Below are 23,891 nucleotides of genomic sequence, written 5' to 3'. Positions count from 1 at the left end.
CTGGATTGTCATTCTTTGTGTTTTTCCCTCCTCGTTTTAAGAGGCATCATCTCCCCAAGTCCTCACCAATCCCTCATCCTCTGAGAGGGAGGACATAAGTTCTGTATTTGTCTGCAAACTACCAGAGTTTAAAAGCATCCCCCTTACTCTCTTTCACCTTTCCATCGAAGAAACTTTTATTGAGGCTGTCGGGAAATACACAGATGAGTAAAAAGGAGAGCGGAGGATTCCTGTTTGAGGGATGGAAGCATGAGAGAAGGAACGGTGGAGAACACGTGGTGGTTCTCTGGGTCAAAAAGGAGGAATTTCAGGTAAAGGGAACATCACAGCTAAGAGCACAAAGAAGTGTATATCTTCATGCCCATTCCCCTCTCCCCCATTGAGATTTTTGAGAACAAATTTTGTTTTTAATTTTAAATGAATTCAGAATAATATCACTAATAATATCTAATGATTCCTAGCACTATGTGCCAGGTACTGTCGTACATACTTGATGTATGTCAATTCATTCACTGTTCTCAAGAACCCATTTTAGAGGTGAAGAGACTGAGGCCAGCAAGGCTACGTAACTTGCCAAAGGTCTGACAACAATTAAGTTACTGGGCCAGGATTCAAACCCAGACTGCTTGGCTTTCACGTCTGTGCTGTTACCTATCTGCTACGCTGTCTCTCAAATGCCAGGTTCTCTAACTTATCACTGCAGCTTCTGGCGATCTTGCCTTGAAAATATTTTTATCACTCATTTTTAGTGCACAGCAGGGCTGAGGCCCCTGGTACTTGTAGCTCTGTAAAATAATTAATAATAATAATAATAATAATAATAATAACAATAACAATAATAGACAACATTTATCAAGTACCTGTTACATGCCAGGCATAGTGCTGAGTTCTTCATAGGCATATCCTCATTCAGTGCTCCCCAAAACCTCTGATATAGATGTATTATTGTCCCCACTTTATAAATATGGAACTGGGGCTCAGAAACCAAGCCAAGATCATACAGCTAGGAGATGGTAGTGCTGTCAACCCCAGGTCGTCTGAAATCAGAGTTTTCCTCCCCAACAGTACTCCCACGGTGCCTCTTTATCTTGGGAGGTCATTTCACTTTCCTCCTTTTTAGTTTTCTTATCTGTAAAATGAGACAAATAAAAACAACCAGTTTCTGTGTATAATTGGATAGATTACAAAGGATTCTCAGGTACATAATTTCATCTGAATCTCACAGTAACCTGATCAAGGTAGAACGACGCATCTTCCAATCAGGTCTGCTCTTGAACTCTTGAGGTTCTCATTGCTGCATTCCTAGAATGCGATCTCTTTTGATGTTGGCTGCACTCACTCCTGCCACACACCACCACCAACGGGGAGGACAGGAGAGATGAGAAGAGTGGGCTCACTCACACCAGAAATGTCCATCCCTCAACTACACAGCTGATGACTGAGCAGGGAAAGTATGATGTCACCACATTGGGCAGATAAAAGACAGGACAGATGTCAACCAGAAGAGCCTGTCGGCATTGGGGAGCAATGGCCTGAAAGCCCTGGTAGAACAGGTGTGACTACCCCATGGTGAGAGGGAGTAACTGCCTCGAGTGCCGGCACAGAGTAAAGAACTTCTGCTCGTGTGCGTTCAGATGCTCCTGGCTCTGTGCTCTCAGTGAACCTTCCTATACATCTAAGCCAAACTCTGTAGAACAATTTCTTTGTGTGTCTCCTCATCAGGCGCTAATCTACTCAGTGACTCTGTCTTTCTTTTAATTCACAGCCCATAAAACTGTTCTGGCACAAAATATTCATTCTACAACAAATGACTCTTGCTGTGGGGATATCATATTACAGAAGAACACTTAGAAAGTCATTACCTTCTACTAATATCAAGTTCAATGAAAGTTCATGGAAAGGAAAGATCAAGGTGAACTGGAAGGTGTATTGAAGGAGTTAATGAAGCTTGTGTTGGAAACAGGAAATCTAAATTAAGATTCTTCAACACCATGTCAGCATCTTAATAGCAAGATTTCCCACTTGGAGGCGTATGTGCATGTGTGACAGGGGGACCTTGGAGGGAAGAAAGGAAGGAGCCAGGTCCTGGGAAGGGACTTCTCTTGCCCTTTCTTCTCAGCCTTATCCAGACCAACCCTTTGGAATCTGGCTGACATTGTCTACAATTCTTTCTCTTCCCAGAGTTCCATAAAGTGCTCGGTTCATAAATACTTGTGGAATGGAAACACCTTGCCATAAAGACAAAAACAAAACACTGTATTATTGACTGAAGTTTATTAAGAGTTCATAGAAGGATGAAGCCTGGCAACAGTGAGATCTTATTGAAGGATTTCTAGTGGATTCGGGGTTGGACTGGGGTGTGGAGTGTAAAGACTGGATCTCTCAATCCCATGCCCTCTAGTGTCTTTTCAAGGTTCCAGTTAGGATGGCTCTAATCTTTTAAACCAGCAAATGCTACCCTGCCAGTATAGTAGCCACTGGCCACATGTGGCTATTTAAATTTAAATACAATTTAAAATTCAGTTTTTCAGTGGCATTAACCACATCTCAAGTGTCTGATAGCCCCATCTGACGAGTGGCTTCCATATTAAATAAAGATAAAGGACATTTCCATCATCAAAGATTGTTCAATTGGACAATGCAAATCAAAGGAGTAAGTCCACTCCGGGCTGCTGAAGGTGGAGCATGATGGGGTCAAGCCAATTTTTAATGTTTTTTTTATAGGTTTTTCTGTTCCTCCACACTTTTACACTTTTAGCTCCTACACTTTAGCATTTCACTAACATCCTTCAGTGACAGTTTTCACATTCTCTGAATGCATGCTGTGTACATTTTTAAAAAACGATTCAGTGGTTTTTAGTATGTTCACAAAGTTGTGCAGCAATAACCACGATCTAATTTCAGAACATTTTCGTCACCCCAAAAGGAAACCCCAGATCCATTAAGCAGTCAGTGCCCATTCCCCCTCACCTGTCCCCTGGCACCCACCAGTCTGCCGTCTGTCTCTGTGCATTTAGCCTTTCTGGCTATTTCATCTAAATGGAATCATACCATATGTGGCCTGTTGTATCTGGCTTCTTTCACTTAGCGTGTTTCTAAGATTTATCCATATTACAGCATGTATCACTGTTCATTCCTTTTTATTGTTGAATGAGATTCCATTCTATGGATATACCACACTTTGTTTATCCATTCATCAGTGGATGAAACTTTGGGTCCTTTGCATTTTTCAGCTATTATGAATAACATTGCTGTAAATATTTATGTAGAGGTTTTTGTGTGGGTATATGTTTTTAATTCTATTGAACATATACTTAGGAGTGGAATTCCCAGGTCATATGGTATCTCTATGTTTAACTGAGGACTGCCAAACTGTTTTCCACATCAGCTGCACAATTTCTTCTTGTGTGCATTTGAGAATTTATTCTTCCCTTTACCTGACAGAGTCTGACATACAGAAACTACTGACTTACTCTTGGGTTGGATGGATGATCATTTTAACCCACACCCAATGCCCATCCAGCCTGGAACTGGAGGCTGCCCTGCTGACCAGGATGGAGGTTTGGCCCCAGGCCCCCCATTGCCACCCTATTAGCCTGTTAGGGAGTTTAAGTCAATCAGTTCAAGTTTAACTGAGTACCTACCATGTTTTTTGTTTTTGTTTTTCAAGGAATATTTAATAAAGTAGATAACATGATTTCTAACATGTATTTTTATCACTGAAGCTAAAGCAAAACATCCTGTTCACTCGGTGAAAATGGCCTGCTTTCATGTGTACACTGAGTGCAATTAAAAAAATACCGTAATTACAATTTCAGACTTTGGAATTTGAATAGGTGTCAGTGTTCTCTCCTTTTTTTCACCTGGGAAAAGAATATTCCTTTGAAAATCATTTGAAGCTCAGATAAAAATCCTATAGCTGCATTCTTAGGATTGCTCTGTAGAGTCTTCATGATTCAGATCATACAAGAGAAGCTTCAATTCAACCTTTCAGAGAAGACGTTCCTGCTCGCACGGTCTCACCAACCAGGAGGATGTTGGTGGCAATCACAGTGCAGGAGTGAAGCTGTTTCTTCACACGGCGGTTATTCCGTCTGCCTATCTCTGCTGCTACCATTGCCTCACCTGCGATCGAATTCACACCCACAAATTGATCTGAATTTGAATGTTCTGCTTGAACTATAACTAGTGTTTCCTGAAGGTCAAAACCAGTATTCTGAGCAAGAACTTTGTGAATAATGAGCAATGCATCAGCAAATGCTTGAATTCCAAGTTGAGCCCTGCCCTTTTCAACTGGGCTTCTGTTTATCAGGGCTTCTGCCATTGCTACTTCCACTGCACCGGTTCCTGGAACTACACAGCCATCATCAACAGCATTTGTAACAGCCCTCAGGCCATCTCTTATTGCATCTTTGATTTGAGCGAATGTGTGCTTATTTGGTCCTTTGACCAATAACATGACAGAGCAAGGACTGTTACATTTGTCCATAAAGGTGAACTTCTTTTCTCCTAATGTATACTCATAGATAAGTCCTGCATGTCCCAAACCATCAGGATTTAGGTCATCAAAAGAATTTAGAGCTACTCCACCACAAGCTAGAGTCAGCCTTTCCATATTTCTCCTTGTAGCTCTGCATAGAGCTACTATGCATTTTTTTGCAAGAGCATCTAAGGAAAATGGGTCAATTACTTTTTGATTAAAAACAACAAATTCTTTATCTGAGTCATGACAGACTTTCTTTTTCAGCTCTATTTTTTAAACTTTATCTTCATGAGTTTTCTTTCAGCTTTTACTAGTCTCTCTCTCTCTTCTGTACTCTAGTAAAAAAAAAAAAAAAGCCAGAATGTACTTCTGTTTTTTCACATTCCAGTGACACATTGTACATGAAAATGTATGCATCTTCTTCTACTATTTTTTTCATATCCGGACGCCGTGCCCATGGTCCAAAATGAGACCTCTGATTAAGCTTGTGTGTGTTTCAGATTTATGTTTCATCTTCATGATCTCAACCACAAAGAGGTCCATAGGTTCATCTCATTTTTTAATGGCCAAGATGGAGTCAGCTACAGCCTCTGTTAAGAAGACATTAGCAAGTTCAGCAGGAACTTTAGCAGGTAGAGATGTTCTGGCCACATCAATGACTGTTTCCCTGCTCATCTCTTTGCTTACTTTAACATGCAGAAACTGAAGTGCCTTTTTTCTATTTTTGCAGCTTCGAATCGTTCTGTTTTTACTCTGGGATGAAGACCTTCAGCCATGTAGAGATCAGCTTGTTGTAGCAGTTCTCCCATGACCAGGACATTGGAAGTGGTCCCATCACCAGTTACGTCATCCTGCGTTATGGCTACTCTTGTTGTTAAGTAGGCCTTTGGGTGTTGAATTTGCATCTCCTGAAGCAGCATATTGACATCTTTAGTAAGCTTGATGCTCTGGAACCATAAACAATCATCCTCCTGGTGCCCTTGGGCCCCAGGTTGGTCCTTAGCACATCCTGCAGCCCTCCTGCCCCTGGCCCTGCTGATGCTGACCACCAATGCTGCTTGGGCTCAGGCCACCTTGGCCTTGGGGGTCATGGTCTTCATGGCTGCCATAGCTGACTCAGCAGAAGAAAAAGAGACCTGACATGAAGAATGCCCAAAGCCGGCTCAGTGTGGCCCAGAGGCACTATCCAGGTCTTCTGGAAAAGTCAGACATGCCCTGCCCACCCCGTGAGTACCTACTGTGTTTCATTTACTAGGCTAGATATGGGAGAGATTTAGTTGGATGGAAAGCTATGTAAACTGATCATTAGAATGCTGTTGGTTAGTGCCGTGATGAGGATATTACACAGGCAAGGGGATCACCACCTTTGCCTGGGAGAGTTAGTGTAGGCCTCACGAAGGAAAGGATATTTTAGTTGTGTCTTGAGTGTTAAATAGGAGCTGGCAGAGGAGAAATGTGAAGCAGGAGACAGAACGAAGCACAGCTTTGCTAGGTGGGATAGATAGATGCATTAACAGTTCTTGCCCATAAGAAGATTCCAGAGTGGATATCATAGGATCCAGATTCTTCTTTCACTTCTCATCCTTCCAGAGGGCTGAGTTTAATGTGATATAACCAGGGTTGATCACTTTAAGAAATCATCTTGGGTGAACCTGGTTCTCTGGCTGAAATAGCCTTTCTTCTCTGGAGTGATAGTGTGACTAATCCTAATGGAACTTCTACATTGGTAAAAGCCACAGCTATGGAAAGTGAGCAACTGGCACGATGGGCTGACATCTCCATGTGCTTCTGATGCTTGGAGAGCAATGCTGGTGAAAGAACCATCTTCACATAGTCTGTGTGTTCTTGTGTTCCCATCAGATGAGGCTCCACCCATGCCCAGTTCATCTTTTCAATATAAGGTGAATTGATTGTTTGCCCATTGATCTAAACTGAGGAAACTGAGCTAATTTCTTTCTAGGATCTTGGGCTCCTCAAAGTAAATGACTTTAAGTTCACTTTAGGGCCAGAGTGGCTGTTAAGAGTGGGTCAAGCTGGATTTCAGTAGGGTCTTTACTTCTCTACCAAGCTAAATTTCTCACTGAAGTGTTCTGACTACATAGAAGAATAGAATTAAAGGGGGAATAACTGTAGGAAAATAGTTACATACTTGCTTTCAAGACATTAGTGCAACCAAAGTCAAAGGTTCTAAAATATAAACTGTGCTATTTATTTCTAATCGTCTTTCTGGGCATTTAGAGGGGTGTCCTTTTATGAGTGGCGGAACAAAGTTCTGGTGGCATCATGATTTATAGTGGTTGTTTTTACTTTTTAAAAGGTTCGGTGCAGGTGGGAGAAAATGTTGGAAGGACTAAAGACGGTGGAAGAAGAAATGGAAGATGAGAATAATTTTAATTCTCAACAGTCACTCTCCATTCTAAATTGTGCCTCTTTACTGCAGTATGGAGTGACTGTGTCTTCCTGATGAAAACCTCTGCATACTCAGAACTAATGTCACCTGTCCATGTGTTTACAGGACATATGGACATCTTTATGAAAGCTCTTTCTTGTGTTTCTGAATTAACATATGTAAAGCACTGGGGAAAATGCCCAGCAAAAAATATGTGCGAGGGAAACGTTAGGGTTATATTGTTGTTATTATTATGATGTTATTATTATTCAGCCTCATCTCTTTAGCTAAGTATAAGTTCACTGTAAACGAAAATCTCACTATCTTTCTCATTCCTAAAAATGTGTGAACGTGACCAGGACCTTGGACTAGACGCTTCCCCTTTGTGAGCTCAGATTGCACCACATAGAGATTGTTTGTAAAGTCCAATATTAATCCACAAACCCAATTTAGCGCCCACTGTTCACAAGGCACTGCCCTGCGTCCTACGCCCTTTTTATAGTGAAAGTATCAAAATGAACAGGTAGTCAAAATCTCTCGTAGGAGTGAGGCTGGAGAAGCAACGATACCCACCAATGAGCTGTGTGGCACGGGGTATGGAAGAGACTGCGAGGCGATCCCCACAACCCGCCACCCCCATGCTACTCGCAGCTATGCTTTGCACTCCGCCCCGTGCCTGGACAGCCGGCCGCACTCGGGGCAGAGGGGCAGAGGGGCAGGATCCCGGGTTCAGCTTCTGGATCGAGGCCCCGGGGTGCAGCCGGGCTGCGAGGCTGCGGCGCCAGCGGCGCTGGGAGTAGGTCCAGGCGGCACCCGGAGCCTCCCCCCGCCCCTGCTCTCGGCTGACCAATCAGGGCGCGGCTCGGCTGCGCGCCGCGGCCAATCAGGAGCGGCGGGAGCGGCGCCTGGAGCCGGCGGGCGGTGAGCTAGCCCGGAGTCGGGATCCCGCCGCGGCGCTGCGCCCCGGGAGGGATCGCTTTGAGTGCAGTGAGGCCGGGCTAGGGGGGCACCCCGGGCCAGCCCCGCCGGCTCTGCCGCGGCGACCTCCGGGCCGACGCTCGGGACCCTGCGGGCGGCGTCACAGGTAACCGCACCGCTCAGAGGCAGGGCGAGCGTGCGGGCGAGAGAGGGACCTCAGGTGGGGCGGGCGGGGGGCGGGCCGGCCGCGAGGTCCTAGCGCCGCGGTGCTGCCCGAGCCCCTGGAGCCCCGGCGCCTGCTTGGTTCGTAGTCCGAGGAAGGGGCGACGTGTCCTCACGCCGCGGGCGTCCGGGAGTGGGAGGACGGGAGGTCAGTCCGTCTAAGGCGTGCAGGACATGTGGGGGAAAAACACCTGAGACCCCGCACCCATACTCAGATACTATTTGCCAGCGCATGTCTTCCCCAAGGTCTAGGTCCCCGGGACATCTTCCTTGGCCTGAGTGGGGAGGCGACAACAAGTGTCCCTGGGGACGGTGCCACCCCCCCACGTCTGAAATCCAGGCCTTGGCGTTCCTTTCCACCTTGGGGGTGTCCAGAGACAGGACCCCAGCCAGGCCTCGGGCGCGCTGCCCGCTGGACAGCGCCCAGAAGCGTCCTGGACGCGGCGGACTCCGGGTTTGGATGGAGTTTTCTCAGCGCGTTGCCAAGCAATTTGCCGGACACCGCCTCTCTCTGGGATAAAGAGTTGAAGATGAGTGAGTGAGAGAGTGAGTGAGTGTGTGTACAGTGTGTGTGCGGCAGCCCTGAGGGCTGAGTGAATCATTAACTGTGGTCTTGGGCAGCTACTGGCCCCTGCCTGTCCCTCCGTTCCTCTTAGGCAGTCTCTTATGCTCTCTGTGCCTCACTCTCCTAATCTGTAAGGTGGTGACGATGATTGCACCCATCTTACAAAACCTGCGTTGTTTTGAGGATTAAATAAGGCAATGCCTGAAAAACGCCGAGCACAGCGCTCAGGACTCAATACTATACGGAGTGGATGGTCTTTTAAAGAGTAAATCAGACGTGTCCAAACTGGCTCAGCGACCAGTTGGAGCTCTGAATAGCTTTCTACACTTGGAGGGGAAAGATGCTATTAATGTTACCGATGGTATCGTTTGAAGGTAACATATCCCCAGAGGGGGTAAAAAGGTGCTCCATAGGAATGATGAGAGAGAGAAATGGTTTCCAACTAGTATCTTAGAAAACCTTTGTAACCCTTGAAAAAATCGATACGAATGTTCCGTGAAGAGAATATCATGGTACTCTGTTGAATTCTTGTCTTTCCTTAGTATGGCTGACTTGGTGGTGTTGGGGGGGTGGTGGCGATTTTGAAGGTTCTAGTACTTTCTACCCCTTCCTTAGACAAGTAAAGTTTAAAAAGAGAAAGAGGGAGGGAGGGAGAGAGAGAGAGAGAGAGAGAGAGAGAGAGAGAGCGAGCGAGAGAGCACGCGCGCCCAACCACACAACAAAATGCCAGCAGCTTCTAGAAACCTGAAATTGCAGTTGCCACTTTAGGCGATTGTTCCCATGTCTGACTGACCTGGACAGTCTGGTTCATTTCTTTGCCAATGTGTCACTTTCCTTTTTTTGCTTAATCTGAAGAGTCAAACATTTGGCACCATACATTTTTCTTTTTTAAAACCTAAAATATCAATATGGAGTAGACTCCTTTGGAATTCTCAACCTTCTGCTGCTTAACCTACCCTGTGACAAACCCAAAGGATCTTCTCCAAAGGTTCTCTAGGGTGACATAAGTGGGACACTACCTCCATAGCTTAGGGCCTGGGGAAAGGCACAGACAAAATGCCCCAGTTCTCCTAGGGTCTCTAGGGCCTTTGCCAGGAGCCTTAAGAATAAACACATCCATCTAAAGAAAGTGGTTATCTTCTCCGGAGTAGGAAGCCCACTTACAGATGCAAATCTTTCAAGTGTCAAATTAATTTGACAGCTCTTTCAGTTGTTGATAAGGAGACTTTTACTCTCCAAGAGTGGGAGCATCTGAAAGCTTACTGCTGGAGGAGGGAAGTATGGAGGGCAGAAGAAAAATTGCTTAGTTCAGAGCCAGACCGGTGGCTGATGAGAACTCTAGAAACCTGGACACGTTTGCTTTTCTGAGCCAAACTCTGCCATTCTGTAAAATGAGGACTTTCTCTCTCTATATATATTTTAAAGAGGAGTTATTCTAAGGATGCTAATGAATGGAAAGCCCCTAGCGTGGTTCCAGGGACATCGTTACAGGTCTGTAGCATTCAGAGGAGGTCCTAAAGGTGAGAGTGATTAGTTTTACCTGGGAAAGAAAGACTTGATTAACACCTGAACTGAGTGTAGAATGATGAGCCAGTCTCTTGTGCAGACAGTGAAGTAGGATTGGAAGAAAGAGTAGAATGGAGGAGAGAAGACATTTCAGACAGAAAATATGGTAGATCAAACGTGCTCTAATAGTTTAGGCTAAATAACAAATAACTTCCAAATCTCAGTGGCTTACAACAGCTAAGATTTATTTCTCACTTATGCTGCATGTCCAATGTAGGTCAGTTGTGGTTCTGCTCATCTGTTTTTGGTCTGGGACTGACTGAGGCTTAAGAAAACATCTTTTTTTTTTTTTGGGCCATTGTTGTTTTCTTTTTTGGGAAGGGGAAAAAAGAAAACATGACAGAACAAATATGGCTCAGAAGTAACAGACATAACTTCAGGTCTCATGCTATTGGCCAAGGTAAGTCACATGGCCAAACCATGTGGCTGGGGAAATATAAACCTCCTGCAGACAGTGAGCTATGGCCTAGTAGGAGGGAAAGTGCCTAGTGAGGAAATGAAAACTAGAATTCACAGAATTCGAGTACAAGAAGAGTACAAGTTTTTCCCCTCCCCTTGTAATTCTGTCTTGACTCTCCATCCTGTCATTGAGTGCACACCCTTTTGCCTGGCCCCAGACCTCTCACTCACACCAGCCAATATATTTTAATCCTGATCCGTCACACTTATCATCATCCCAGTTTTAATTTCTTCTGGAGCTGGATTTGCCCACTGGGTGGACATTTAGCTGATTTTAAAATAGACCAAGAAATTTCTCACTTCACTCTAGGTCACCCTCATGAATAAGCATCTGTACCATGTGATCATGCAAATTGTGATCAACTCCCCCACCCCAAGATAAATAACCCCATGAGAAACCAAGATCATCCATGGTCTGGCTTATACCAATGGGTGGTGCAAGTCACAACAATTCCCTTAACTGTGACTCACTACTGTAATGAGAGAGCATTCCAAAAATGGACGTTAAGGAGAAAGTATGTTGGTGTGTACATGACACAAGAAATAAAACATAGTGAGGGTTTCTTTTCTTTTTACTGTATTTTTTCTCAATCCTAGATGTGGTAAAAATTTGAACTCTACCAAGGTCCAGGTTATCAGTGATATGCCTGCCCAGCAGACATCGTGTGAATGCATGAAATATTTTCAGGTTTTCAGGATCAGCATTTTGAGTGCTGGCTAGCAGGTTAAAATATTTGTTTTAAGGTGGGATGAGTATATATTTGTCCATTGCGGTGTGGGTAGAATATATTAGAAATTCTGCATATATTTGTATAAAATAAAAAATGTCTTGGGGGCGCGGTCCAAGCTATAAAATGAAATGAGTGAGATTTGAAATGACTCTTTTCCTAATTGAGATTTGATGGAAAAATAGCACCTTAAAGGTGTGATCTTTTAGACGGGAGAATCCCCTAGGATTCTGCATACAGCCTGAGGTGGATGAGAAAGCTTGGAACTGTAACCTCTGTCCAGGAGGCCTGAGGCCATCTCCGTAGATCAGATCTATCTGTTTCCCTCTCTGGGTAATTTTGCATGACTTTTCCCCTCCTGCAGGCTTGGCCTTGGTGCTACTTTCCCTTGGTCATTTCTAAAATGAACTACCACGAGTCCCTCGATTTCAGGTCTCCAGGAAACTTGGTCTAAAGTTTCAAAAGATGCAGCAAATAAAACCCTAGACATGAGTGAGGGAAAGAACACTTAGACTAGTAGGAAGGGATTTAAAATCCCTTCCTGAGCATATTCATTAGAAAGTGTTATAATTCCCCGTTGCATAGCATTTATCCAGCAATTTGATATTTAAGAAATATACATATCAAATCATTAGATAAATAGTATCCTTTCTATATATTTATATTGACTAAATGCTATCATATGTATTTTTTTTTTTACATCTGTACAAATTCCAGGAGGTAGGCTTCTAGTGCTCTGCTGTCCTTCTGAAATGTGATAACAGAAAGGGTCAAAATTCTGAAGACAGATAATAGAAAAGCAGGATTGAAAATTCAGAGTCCCTTGAATTTTTCGTTCACGTATATACCTTTGCCACCCCGGCTGGCTCCGTACTAATCTGGATTTGTGCTTTCAGGCGGCCTCACTAATAGGCAAGAGATGGGCAATGTTCTTCGTGATATGCAGTCGCAATGAGGATTGTGAAGCTACTTTGCAGATTGTTAATGGCCCAGTAAAATCTTTGGAAGGTGGCTTCATGCAAATGGCATTGAGCATCTTCTGGGTGCAAGGCTCTGAGGAAGATATAAGAGGAATTCAGAGAAGTGTCATCTTAGTCTTTTGACACAGCCTCTAATTTGAGAGAGAAAGGGAATAATATTTATGCAAAATTAATAACAGTTAAATACCAATGAAACACTAGACAAATAATGAAAAGGACTACCGTGTGCTGTGAATTCAGGGAAAGGGAACCTTTCTGAGGTTGTGCTGGTCTGGAAAGGTTCAGGGAAGTGCAGTTACACTTGATTGGAGGTAAAAGTAAGATTTAGGCGGAGCGTTGGGTTTTAGGGAGTGGACTTACTGTGGCTCTGATGGTCAGCACAGGCTTGTTTTGAGTCTGTGATGAGACACCTGGAGTGAAGGGGTCAAGAGGAGGGAAGTCTGAGCTTCTAAATTCTTCGTTTCTTGACCGCCATCGGACTATCTAATCCAGGTATTCTCCCTGCTTGCATCATCACCTCCTGACAAATAAAGCCATTGCGTGATTTAGTAGCAGATGAGTAACACTGGACTCTAATTTGACTTTCGTAACATGTCCATTTTATTAATAGATAAGCACTTTGGAGCTAAGGATGTCAAACCTTTTTATAAATAAAACCTAATCCCGTCACAAACTGTCGAACTGGCAGGCTGTAGGTGTCTTTCCACTTCCAAAATGATTCAGGAAGGTCAAGTGACTTGTTTAAAGTCATGCAGGAATCCCCTGGCACTTCTGAGTTCACTGGTCCTGCCTTCCCTGACATTTGGTAGTGTCCAGCTTAAGTTGCTTCACAGATCTCCATAGGGATGGTGGCACTGAGAACCTAGGGCACTGAGAACCTAGGGCCCTAACTAGATAGTTAGGATTTTCTTTATCTGCATTATACCCCATGGAAGCCCTCAACTGTAACCAGAATGTCCTTGTTACTTTTAATTAGAGGATGAGATAATCATACCCTTCTCTTTCAGGCTTAAGCCTGGCTCTCAATGAAAGAAGGTACCATTTTAGTGCTGTGGGTCTGTGCAAATACACCATCTGAATGAAATGGCATTCTCAGCACTTTTCATGCCAAATGCCAACCAATATTGCAGGACTATCAGTGGCTTTCAATCTGCCTGAACTTTGAAGTGAGACACTAGACTCTACCAGCTTGATCGAATCATTCCATTGGCCGCTTTCTTTTTGAAGTTAGCTAATTACTTTTTAAAAAAGTGAGATGTTTTAAATGAAAACAGATTTTATTTCTCTATTTGCTTTAGAAACAATGTATTTGTCTGTCTTTCTTGACTTAAGTTTTTAAAAGAGAAAAATGATAATGTCATGGTTAAGTGGGTAAGGCTGGGGTAATCTGTAGATGGTGAGCTAATTCGGTTATCTGTTGTTTGAACATTGTCTATTAGGTCAACCCACAGCTGTCAAAAATATAGTTTTATCTGCCCAAAAATATAGTATTTTCCTGCCCTTGCCAAAGTATTCATCTTTTTCTACATCATTCCTTGTCCTTACATTTCCCTCAACTTCAGGCTCTGAACAGTTGAAGGGTGTGAAAAATTTTATTATTGATATGATCAAAATCACTGTTAATAGCAATCATTCATTCAGCTTTACTATGTTCCAGGTCCTCTGCTAGCAGTTCACACCACATTATCGTACTTAATTTCTACCTCAACTCTGTAAGATTGAGAAGAGTGGCATCTCGTTTTGCAAATGAGACAAATAGAGGCTGGAGTTAAGTAATTTGTCGAAGGTTGTTATAGACCTGGGCTTTGAACCCCTCTTCTAATCTCTTAGCTCTAGAAGCTGTGCCCTTAGTCACTACTGTATCTGGAAAAAAATGAAGAGTGCCCTAAAGAGTTAACAGGGGCTCTCTGTCCACCCTGGCCACACCCACAGAGGTCCCGGTGGAAGGAAAACTGTCCTTGCTGTTGCTGTCAGTTCACATTATCAGCAGGGCAGTAGAAGCACACTTCCTTCTCTTCTTTGCCCTATCTCTTCCTCCTTAATATTTTTGTTATAAAGTATCACCTAAAAAGGGGGTGACTTGTAGAGTGGGGATCTGTTTGAATTCAGTGTGTTTCTCAGTTACTCACCATCAGCCTAATTGGCACAGGCAGGCTGTGCCATCTGCAGCAGCTCCTCCAGCTGTGCCATCCATCACACTCCGGGGCCCTGGAGCTCACAAGTTGTGCTGCTGGTTGGTGTTCAGTTCCTGATTTCTGAGCAGACCTTGAGGAGGCAGCTCCAAGGACTCAGTCATTTGCCGTCACATATTAGACTGGGCCGGGTGACTGGGCCAGTCACAGCATAGTGCTCATGGGACCAGGGGCTTTGATCTCCTGTCATCTGGTTGCCTCTTTCTTGTGAAGAGGACAGGTGAAGAGGACAGGAAATGAACATCCAATCCTGGCTGGGCACTTGGCAGAGGTGGGTCCTGGCCATAAGAGAGCCAGGTAAGACGGTAGGTTCGTTTATGCGCTTACGGGGGGAAAGTATGTCCCATGGATAGAGCATGGTGTCGTCGTGGTTGAGGGCATGGAGTCGGGAGCCAGACTGTCTGGGTTTGAATTGTGTGGTCTTGGGCATTATTTAACCTCCTTGTGCTTCAGTTTCCTTAGCTAAATAAATAGGATAATAATAGTACCTACTTCATAGAGTTCTTATGAGGATTGTACAAGGTATTTAATTAAATGAGTTGTAAAGAACTATGAGATCAATGTCTGGGAGATAAGAAGTGTTACATAAGTGTTTATCGGGTAGCACATAAAAATAAAATGGTAGGTGACATCATCGTATGTAGGTGGTGCTATAATAGATGAAGTTCACCTAATTGCTTTAGCAAAGGTACTCATGATGGCTTACATGCAAATGAGGTATTACTAAGTCTATTATTTTATTTCATTTTTAATTATAGTTGACATTCAATATTATATTAGTTTCAGGTGTACAGCATGGTGGTTAGACATTTATATGACTTACAAAGTGACCTCTCCGATAAGTCGAGTACCCACCTGGCACCATACAAAGCTATTATGATATTAGGGAATTTGCCATTTTAAAGAATCTTATGAGAAATACGTTTGTAAACTGCCTCTTTGTAAAATGAGCATGAGAGAAACAGTATAAAGGGAAGAGAGAAATCCAGCATGACTTGATATTTTTGACCAGGGCTACTGGAAAGATAGAGCGGCCAACATCTTGGGTGGAGAGGGCTTCCAGTGAAGTAGTTTTGGCGGGAGAGAGAGGAGTTGTTCAGTTTTAGATGTCTTAAGTTCGAGAGGCCTGTTAGACATTGAAGTGAAGGTGCTCTGTGGGCATCAGCGGAGTCACGTGAGAAGTCAGGGCTGGAAACATCCACGCGGTGGCCCCTGCTATAGATGGGGTTTAACGCTGTGAGGGATGAAAGCGGCTGGAGAAGGGGCCCCGCCAGGGGCGTCCGGCTCCAGTGCGGGAAGTCAAGCCAGCACTCGTTTTCTAGTTTGTTCTTTTCTTCGCTTCACCAGTGTAAAATGAAGTGTGTCCCTGTTTGATGCTGGCGTTTTCTCTGGGTAGTTTATCATTTGAGCTCTGTGATGCTTTGACTTCAGTCAAGCGACTAGGGTCACATACCTCTTGACCTCTTCCTAGCTCCGTGCCTTTGGGCAAGCTACTTACTCTCTGAGACTCAGTTTCCTTCTCTTGAGATGGGAACTGGTAGTAAAAATGCCCATTTCAGAGGTTTGAGGGCTCAGTGAGTGCAGCTGTGTTAACACTGTGAGGCTGTTGCTGGTTTTACCACTGTAAAATTCTCACTGTTCCTGCCAATGTGTGAGAATGGTGACAGCTCACACATTTTAAAGCCCTTTGAATGTTCCCTGAACTGGAAACCACATTTTAATTCAGCCCATACTGCTGCTATTTTCCTTCTTTATATTAAAAATAAAAGAGGTGAAATAGATAATGCAGTAAATTTCACACACACATGTCAGCCACTTAGGCTTGCTTCCTCTGTAATTGAAACATCCCAAGATCAAGTCCGGCCTGTGTATGTGGCAATTGCTACACGAGTCACAGATGCATGAGTATTCAGAGACCTGAAAAGTGAAACAGGAGAAATGGATACCCATGGCAGTGGCAGTGTTTCAATATCATATACGCTAACTTCGTATGTGCTCTTCACCACTGTGAGTCAGTTGAGAAGGGTGTCATTCTTTTCTAATAAACTAAGTGATCCTCCCTACTGCTTTATTTTTCTGAGGGATTATTTTATTTATTTTTATTTTTTATTAAAAGTTATTGGGGTGACATTAATAAAATCAAATAAGTTTCAACTGTATCATTCAGCACTGAGTCATATATATGTTGCATTGTAGGTTCACAACTCAGAGTTAGATTTCCTTCTGTCACCACATATTTGATCCCTGTTACTCCTATCTATCTCCCCCTCCTCCCTTCCCTCTGGTGACCACTAATCCACTGTCCGTGTCCATGAGTCTCTGTTTGTTTGTCATGTTTGTTTGTTGCTTTCAGTTTTATATCCCACATATGAGTGATATGTGGTTTTCAACTTTTTCTGTCTGACTTATTTCACTTAGTATAATTGTCTCAAGATCTATCCATGTTGTTGCAAATCGCAGTATTTCATCTCTTCTTATGGCTGAGTAATATTTCATTGTGTATATGTATCACATCTTCTTTATCTAATCATTTATCATAGGACACTTCAGTTGTTTCCATGCTCTGGCCACTGTGAATAATGCTACTATGAACATTGAGGTGCATATATTGGGTGAAAACCTGATAAATGTTTTCAGGTTTTTTGGATAAATACTCAGAAGAGGGGTTGTTGGATCACATGGTAATTCAATTCTTAGTTTTTTGAGGAACCTCCATACTGTTTTCCATAGTGGCTGTACCGATTCGCGTTCCCATCAGCAGTGTATGAGGGTTCATTTTCCCCCACATCCTCTCCAACGTTTGTTATTACTTGTCCTGTTGATGATAGCCATTCTTACAGGTGTGAGATGGTATCTCATTGTGGTTTTGATTTGCATTTCCCTAATAGCCTTCTGCTTTAAATTTAAGTTTTACACTTGCTTGGAAAATGCATCTAATACACTTGATTTCACTCAGCAAATAATATGATTCTGAATCTGGTTTTTAAAAAGTCGTCCTCTCAAAGCTAAGTAAGAATCCAGAGATGTGGAAACTCAGATTCTGAAGTCTCATGTCTCAGTTCTCTAATTAGTTGTCTGCCGTGTTGAATTTATGGTTTATATGCTTTGAATTTGTGGCTTTTCTGTTTTGCAAGAGTTACTGTCAGGGGGCTGTCTACCAAAAAGAAATACTACTATTAGTGGTGGCTGCACCAAATATATGTTACGGTGTGGTTGGTTTCTAAATCCCTGCTAGAATTTTTGAGAAGCTTCCTCCAGATGGAAGTGGGTGGTATGAGGACTGAAAGAAAACATTAGACATACCAAAGCAGAAAAATTAATAAGAAAGAGCTTCCAGTCATTAAATTTTTCTTTCTGGCCTTTCAAAGTTTGAGGAAGTAAGGAAAATAGGCATAAACTGTGGGAAATTTCCATCAGCTTGGAAAAAACAATAGAATAAATAACCCTTAGCCATGAGATGAGAGCCCAGGGAGTCACAAGGTCAAAGGAACCTGTTCCATTTGTCTGCGGTGACAGCTTAACCTTTCCCCTCAAAAAAAAAAAACCAAAAAACAAAACACCTCACCCTTAAACAAGAGAAGTGTTCCTGGGAAGCTGAAAAGGTACATGCAAAGGGCATTTTTAGAAATCAAATAATTTTAGAAGTACACCAGTGGTTATGCTTTTCTATATTTTTCAAATTTTCCTTAGTGAGAGTGTATACCTTTTATAATTCTATGTATATAAATCAGAAAAATAAATTTAAAAAAAGGAAATGCACCACAAGTGTGGAGATGGGTGAATTGTCACAATTTAAAGGTGCTGAATTGCTAGCATTTTTTTTATAATATGGGGATTATTTTGTCCTACAAGTTGTGACATTTTCTAACATATCTGCTCTCTAAATTTACAATCTATAAAGTACTTGGCATCAACATTGCCTGTCACCCATCAAAACTCAAGACCCTGCTCTATGAAAGCAGAGCCAGCCCTCAGTCAATAGATATTTATTCAACTCTCATGCAGTGCCAAGCCCACCCAGTGTATCCTTGTTCCTGGCTGCTGCCCCTGGCAGTTGGAGACACCCACATGCCCTGCCATCATGAACTTGTGATGTTTCTTGTTTATGAGGGGCCTGTTTCACGAAGATAATGTTGTTGCCATCAGCGGGGTTTAGCTCGTAGCTGCAGCCTCTCAGGGCCACTGTGGCGTTTTAGTGTGTGGCTGGGTTTTGGTTTCATGCTTGTGTGTCTGTTTTCTTGGGACAAGAGTGAGGGGAGGGATTCTTAGAAAAGGGAAGGAGATAGCCTCGCATTACTGAAAATGGAAATAAATAATTATCAGTGCAGGGTCAGTAGAAGCCACAGTGCCCAGCTTCCTTCTGTGTGCTCCTCTGGCACGATTCTGTTTTGTTTCGAAAGATCTGAAAGTGACATGAGCAAGTTAAATTGTTCTAGGATGGAATTCAGAGATTCCCAGGGGATTCGTGAAGGGACTTTGAGAAAGGTGCCTGCGAAGCACCTAAAATTATTATAAATAATGTTGCATGTATATGTATTTTCCTGGAGACGAGAGTCTCTGGCTGAAATTATATCTCAAAGAGATCGAGAGATCCATATGTATATATATATATACATTTTTTAAATAAATTAAGAACCAGTTCTAGGAGGAGGTGTTCAAGTTTAAGTGTGTATCTTGGCCTTGGCCCTAACTAGAAAACTCTTCTCGATGGTTGATGTGTGTGTAGTGGAAATATCAGTGTAAGAATGTAAAACATCTTAGGTGCATCCCCAGAAAGAAGCCCATGCTGCAGAAAGATGAAGGTTTCACTTCTTCAGGAGCCGGAAATCCAGAAATGCACCACCTCTGCACTTCTGTCTAATGTTTTCCTGTTCTTTCTGTTGTCCTTGAGCCTTTGCAGAGCTGCTTCTGCATTTCCTGAAGAGTTTACTAGTTGAAGTGGATACTAATGTCTCTTTTACCTGATCTGCCTCTGGGTTCTAAGCAAATGAGGTTGATTTTCCCTGCAGTGGAAGGTTGAATTTGACCCAGGCCTCCATAATGGTGACAGGAGAAGGCATTTATAGTGAACTCCTGAGTGGCTGTTTATCCTGTGCCCAATATGTTAATGTTGGCCTTCCCAGCCTTGATCCTTCTTTCTCCTCATACATTCTCTCTGGGAGACCTATTCCAAACCCATGGTTACCAATGACCTGTCAATCTATATTATCAACACTCATCTTTCTTCTTCTGAGCTCTTGACCTGTCTATGACCTGTCCCCATAGACATCTCCCACAGGCCCATTAAACTCACTGAGCCTAAAACTGAACTCATCATGTCCCTACCACCCCTCCACCATTCTTCTCCTTGAAGTTCTTATCTTGGTGAACGGCACAAAAAACCTATTCAGTTTTCCAAGGATCTTTTTCATCCACCTACCACATCACTACTCCCTCAATCTTAATGAGCTCCAAATAGACTTTATCCCCATGTCTTGACGATCTTACATCTTAAATGGCTCATAAAAAAATCCCTCCCTTTTATTCCTCATCTTGCAGTACCTGATCGCTTTAATTCCTAGCTGGTCTTCCCACCCTTCAGTCTACTTTCCTCATTGCTTCCAGAATGATATTTCTAAAATACAGTTGACCCACATTATGTCCTCATTTAAAATTGTTTAATTGATCTCCATTGCCTTTATGACAAAACCCAACCTCTGAGCATGGCCACCAAGGCCCTATCTGACCTGACTCCAAACCTTCCCAACCTCCTGTCTTAGTACTGTCCTTCTGGCTCGTTGCTCCAGTCAACCTGAATTACCTGTCGTTCAGAAAATACAATGTGCTTTTCCTTCATCTCCTAGTCTCTGTATGAGCATATTACATTTTATTATAGCTGTTTTGAGTAGGGGCCTTATAGAAAACACTTCACGCTTCTCCGTCATGTACGGAGCAGACATCCTCGTTCTAGCTCTGCATCACCCATCCCTGCTTCTTGCCCCATTCCTAACACTGACCCTGAATCTCAGGCCGTCCCTGAACTTGAGCCTCATTTCTCAGCCGTGTCTTCCTCTTACACTGTGCCTTACTCTTAACTTCCAGATCCTACACTATCTCCAGGGGTACATACTCCAGGGGTTGGAGTCGGTGGTAGGTTATGTTCAGGAGTGGGGTTAGGCAGTGGGGAGGGCTGGGGATGGATGTAGGAGTCACGGATGTCTGTTTGTCAGCACCAAGCTGATAGAGAAGGGAAGTTTTCGGTGGCGAGACGCCCAGTTGGAAGAACGCACAGGGGCTGACGTGAGAATGGGATGGCAGACACCAACTTTATTGTGGGGAGTGGGGTTCTATTGCGGGGAACACGCTTCTGTTCCTGCTGTTCTTCTGCTCCCTAGGGCACTGCATGGGCTCCACATATATCAGAGTACAGTAGTGGCATTCTGCCACACACGTGTGATACAATAAGCTGAATTATGTGTACATATTTTAGGTGCAGGCGCCCTACTACACTAATGTAACATTCTAAATCTGGGGTCCTATTCCTAGCTGCGAGCCTGGGTCACAGCCAGACCTGGGACCCACACCGTCGCACATACTTTTTGGTGACAAACAATGATTTTGCATGTTAACACAATTGTTTAAACATGGCTAAGTAAAATAGTGCCATCTAATGGACCATATCGTATTGTCCTGTTTTATTCTTATAGATGCCATACTGCCAGCTTAGAATGTCCTTTTTCCCTGTCCCCAACTGATTTCTGTTCATCGTTCAAACCCCTGCCCAGGTATCATCTTCCCTGAGTTGTTCTTCACTGACCTCAAGATTGGTCTAGGTGTCATGTCTCCGTGTGCTCATGGCACTGTCAGATATTCCTGGAGTAGCCCTAATCAGACAGTGTTGTGATTGTATATTTGTTGGCCTCTCGCCTCAAGGCAGTGTCTGGGTCTTAGTCCTCTCTCTGTCCCTAGAATTTCACTAGAACATGCCTAGCAATAGGAGATGTTCAGTAAATGCATGATAAAAAGCTTTCATGGAAGTAGTGTTTACCTGCTAGGTATTTTATATTATTGGAGAACATGTGAAAACCAAATAAGGCTTGAGACAAGTTAAATCTATTTCTCATCTTCCAGGTATTTTCAAGTTCTTTGCACATAAGTTTATATTCATCCCAGATGAATAAATTTGTGGATACAAAAGCAAAAGGTTTTACACTTTTGCCGCGGTCATTCAGAAAATTTGTGGCAGGGAAGATGCCAGGAACTAGCCTCTCGCCCCTCCTCTGAGGCGGTTCAGCTTGTGCCAGGTAAAGCGAGAAGGGCTTCCTCAGGTAGATGACAAAGAGAAAAACGATTTCCCTATCCTTCTGTATTTTGAAGAACTGGAACTCCTCCTTGTCATCAGGAGTAACAACGTGTACGCTGGTCATTTTTTGCCTTCTTTTACAAAGCTGTATGAAGAGCCATTAAACTTTAAATCGTAGTCATGATTTGTCATTAATCCCTTGCCATCGGGTTTCTGGTCCAGCTGCTTTATCCCACTATGCTCGTTGCCTTCCTTCTGAGCTTTGGCAATAGCGTGAGAAAGGACCTGGGCTTCCTTCCAGGAGCTGAGCTCCCGTTAACTTTCTTCAGGGTCAGCGCTGACCACCCAAGACCCGTAATGCCTCTTTATAGTATTTAACACTAGAGAAACCTTCTTGAAAATCCTCTCTTGCCTTCGTGACCCTGGAGGCCTCTGGATTTTCTGTTTCTCTAACCATCGGCTCGGTCCTTCCGCTTTTCCCCTCTGATTTCTCCCATGTGTGGGCATGCTCCAGCAATCAGCCATCTTCTTTTCACTTTTCACTTTCTCTATTGCTAGCCTGTTTGGCCCCTTGGCTTCACATATCATTTTCTGACACGATTCTAAAGTCTAACTTTTTACCTCTAATTTTTTCTGTAGTCCCCAAATCTACATATTTTACACTCACCCTCTCACAATCCTTGGATCTCAGCATACCCCAAATTAAAGCTCCCAATGAATTCCACCATCCTAATTTCCTTAGGATTTTTACTGAGACCTTCTCTGCCCCTCAGTTCAGCTGCCATTCTCCTAATCACCCAGACTTATTGCTATTTCCTATCGCTATTGTTCCTTTTATTCTGCTGGATGAAGAATAAGCCCAAGGATTCGCACGGGGATAGAAATTTACTTTCATCTTCTTTCCCAGTCAAGGTTTTCTGCTAAACATTCAACATGTGGATGAAAAAAGGGCTTCTGTGGAAAGTAACCTCACAGAGTGATTCGATCATAGATTTTTAGCTGGGCAGGTCATGGTGAACAGTCTTGCTCCAGGAATACACATAGCTTTTTAGTAAAAAGTTTATCTTTGCCTTAAGCCAGCCTTGTTCATTTTTCTGTGCATCCAGGTTAAGACTCCTTTGAAGTAGATCTTAACCATCCTCAAGAGAGCATGTGATCTTGTTAACTACTCTGTAATCCAGTCCCTGCCTTGCTTTCTCCCACTTTCATATAGTCATCTTTACATTCCCTCCTTAATTTCAAATGCATAAAAGGAGCTGCAAAATTGTCATTCTCCAGAGCATCTGAGATCTTGCTCCCTGGCACATGTCATCCGTTTGGCACTAATAAACTCTTATAAAAATTTTTTTACAGGCTTGGACATTCTTATGCTTACAAATATTTCCCAGCTTGTTGTTAAGGGTGGCTGATGGGGTGGGAGGGTGTGTGTCGTTGCTGGGCTGTTGGATTGCTGGAGTGGCAAGGTAAGAGTTAAGGGGAGTTGGCAGTTCAGCCCAGGAGGAATTTCATTTCTTCGAAATACAGAAGGATGGGGAAATCATTTTTTTCTTTACCATCTACCTGAGGGAATAAAACTCTATTTTCTAGACAAATCTGCACTGAGCTAACTTCGTCATAGAGCCGCCCAGCAAACTTGAAATCTGGGGCCTAGAGCTCTATTTTCCTATAATTCTTGTTATTCTTGATATAGGAACATTGGCAGGGCTTCTAAAATGGGGTTCAGTGTTCCTGCAGCTGTATCAATAAATTGGGATGATCTCAATTTATCACCATTGGATGCTCTTGTCACAGTTGGACTCCTTTAGGTATAGTTTTATATGGCCCAAAGAGGTTAATGACAGCACTGGTCACACTGCTGCCCCCTATTTACTGAAACAGCACAGGTGATTTGGACACACCAGCAGTGGTACATTTGGCTGGCGCCTACACAAGCAGTGCCCACTGTTTGGGAATGCTTGGAACATGCAGCCAGGCAGGTTGCAGCATTCAGCTGCGCGCTGTGTAATACACACTCCACGGATGCTGCCCACATAGATGACCATACAAGTAGGGTCCCAAAGTAATCCAGTGCGTGGTGTCCCTGCCTCTGGTACCTTCTCTCACAAGG

At 43.3% G+C, this 23,891-nt stretch overlaps 1 protein-coding gene and 1 pseudogene across 5 annotated transcripts in view; one reads left to right on the top strand and one right to left on the bottom strand.

Annotated features, from left to right (window-relative positions):
• Window positions 1-3,982: 3,982 nt before the first annotated feature.
• LOC105290111 lies at window positions 3,983-5,592 on the bottom strand (annotated as a pseudogene).
• Window positions 5,593-7,783: 2,191 nt separating this feature from the next.
• The window catches only part of STON2 (stonin 2), a 114,492-nt gene continuing 98,384 nt past the window's right edge, over window positions 7,784-23,891 (top strand). For 4 of the 5 annotated variants that reach the window (XM_011357110.2, XM_011357109.2, XM_011357111.2 and 1 more), the window contains exon 1: window positions 7,784-7,956. The gene's annotated coding sequence lies outside the window, so the exon portion shown is untranslated. The remainder of the gene's footprint in view (window positions 7,957-23,891) is intronic. The other variant, XM_011357112.2, reaches the window with a different exon arrangement.

This window comes from Pteropus vampyrus, unplaced genomic scaffold, assembly GCF_000151845.1.
Source record: "Pteropus vampyrus isolate Shadow unplaced genomic scaffold, Pvam_2.0 Scaffold32, whole genome shotgun sequence".
NCBI lineage: Eukaryota > Metazoa > Chordata > Mammalia > Chiroptera > Pteropodidae > Pteropus > Pteropus vampyrus.
Note: the sequence above shows the minus strand (reverse complement) of the source record. Positions and strands in the feature narration are given on the sequence as shown.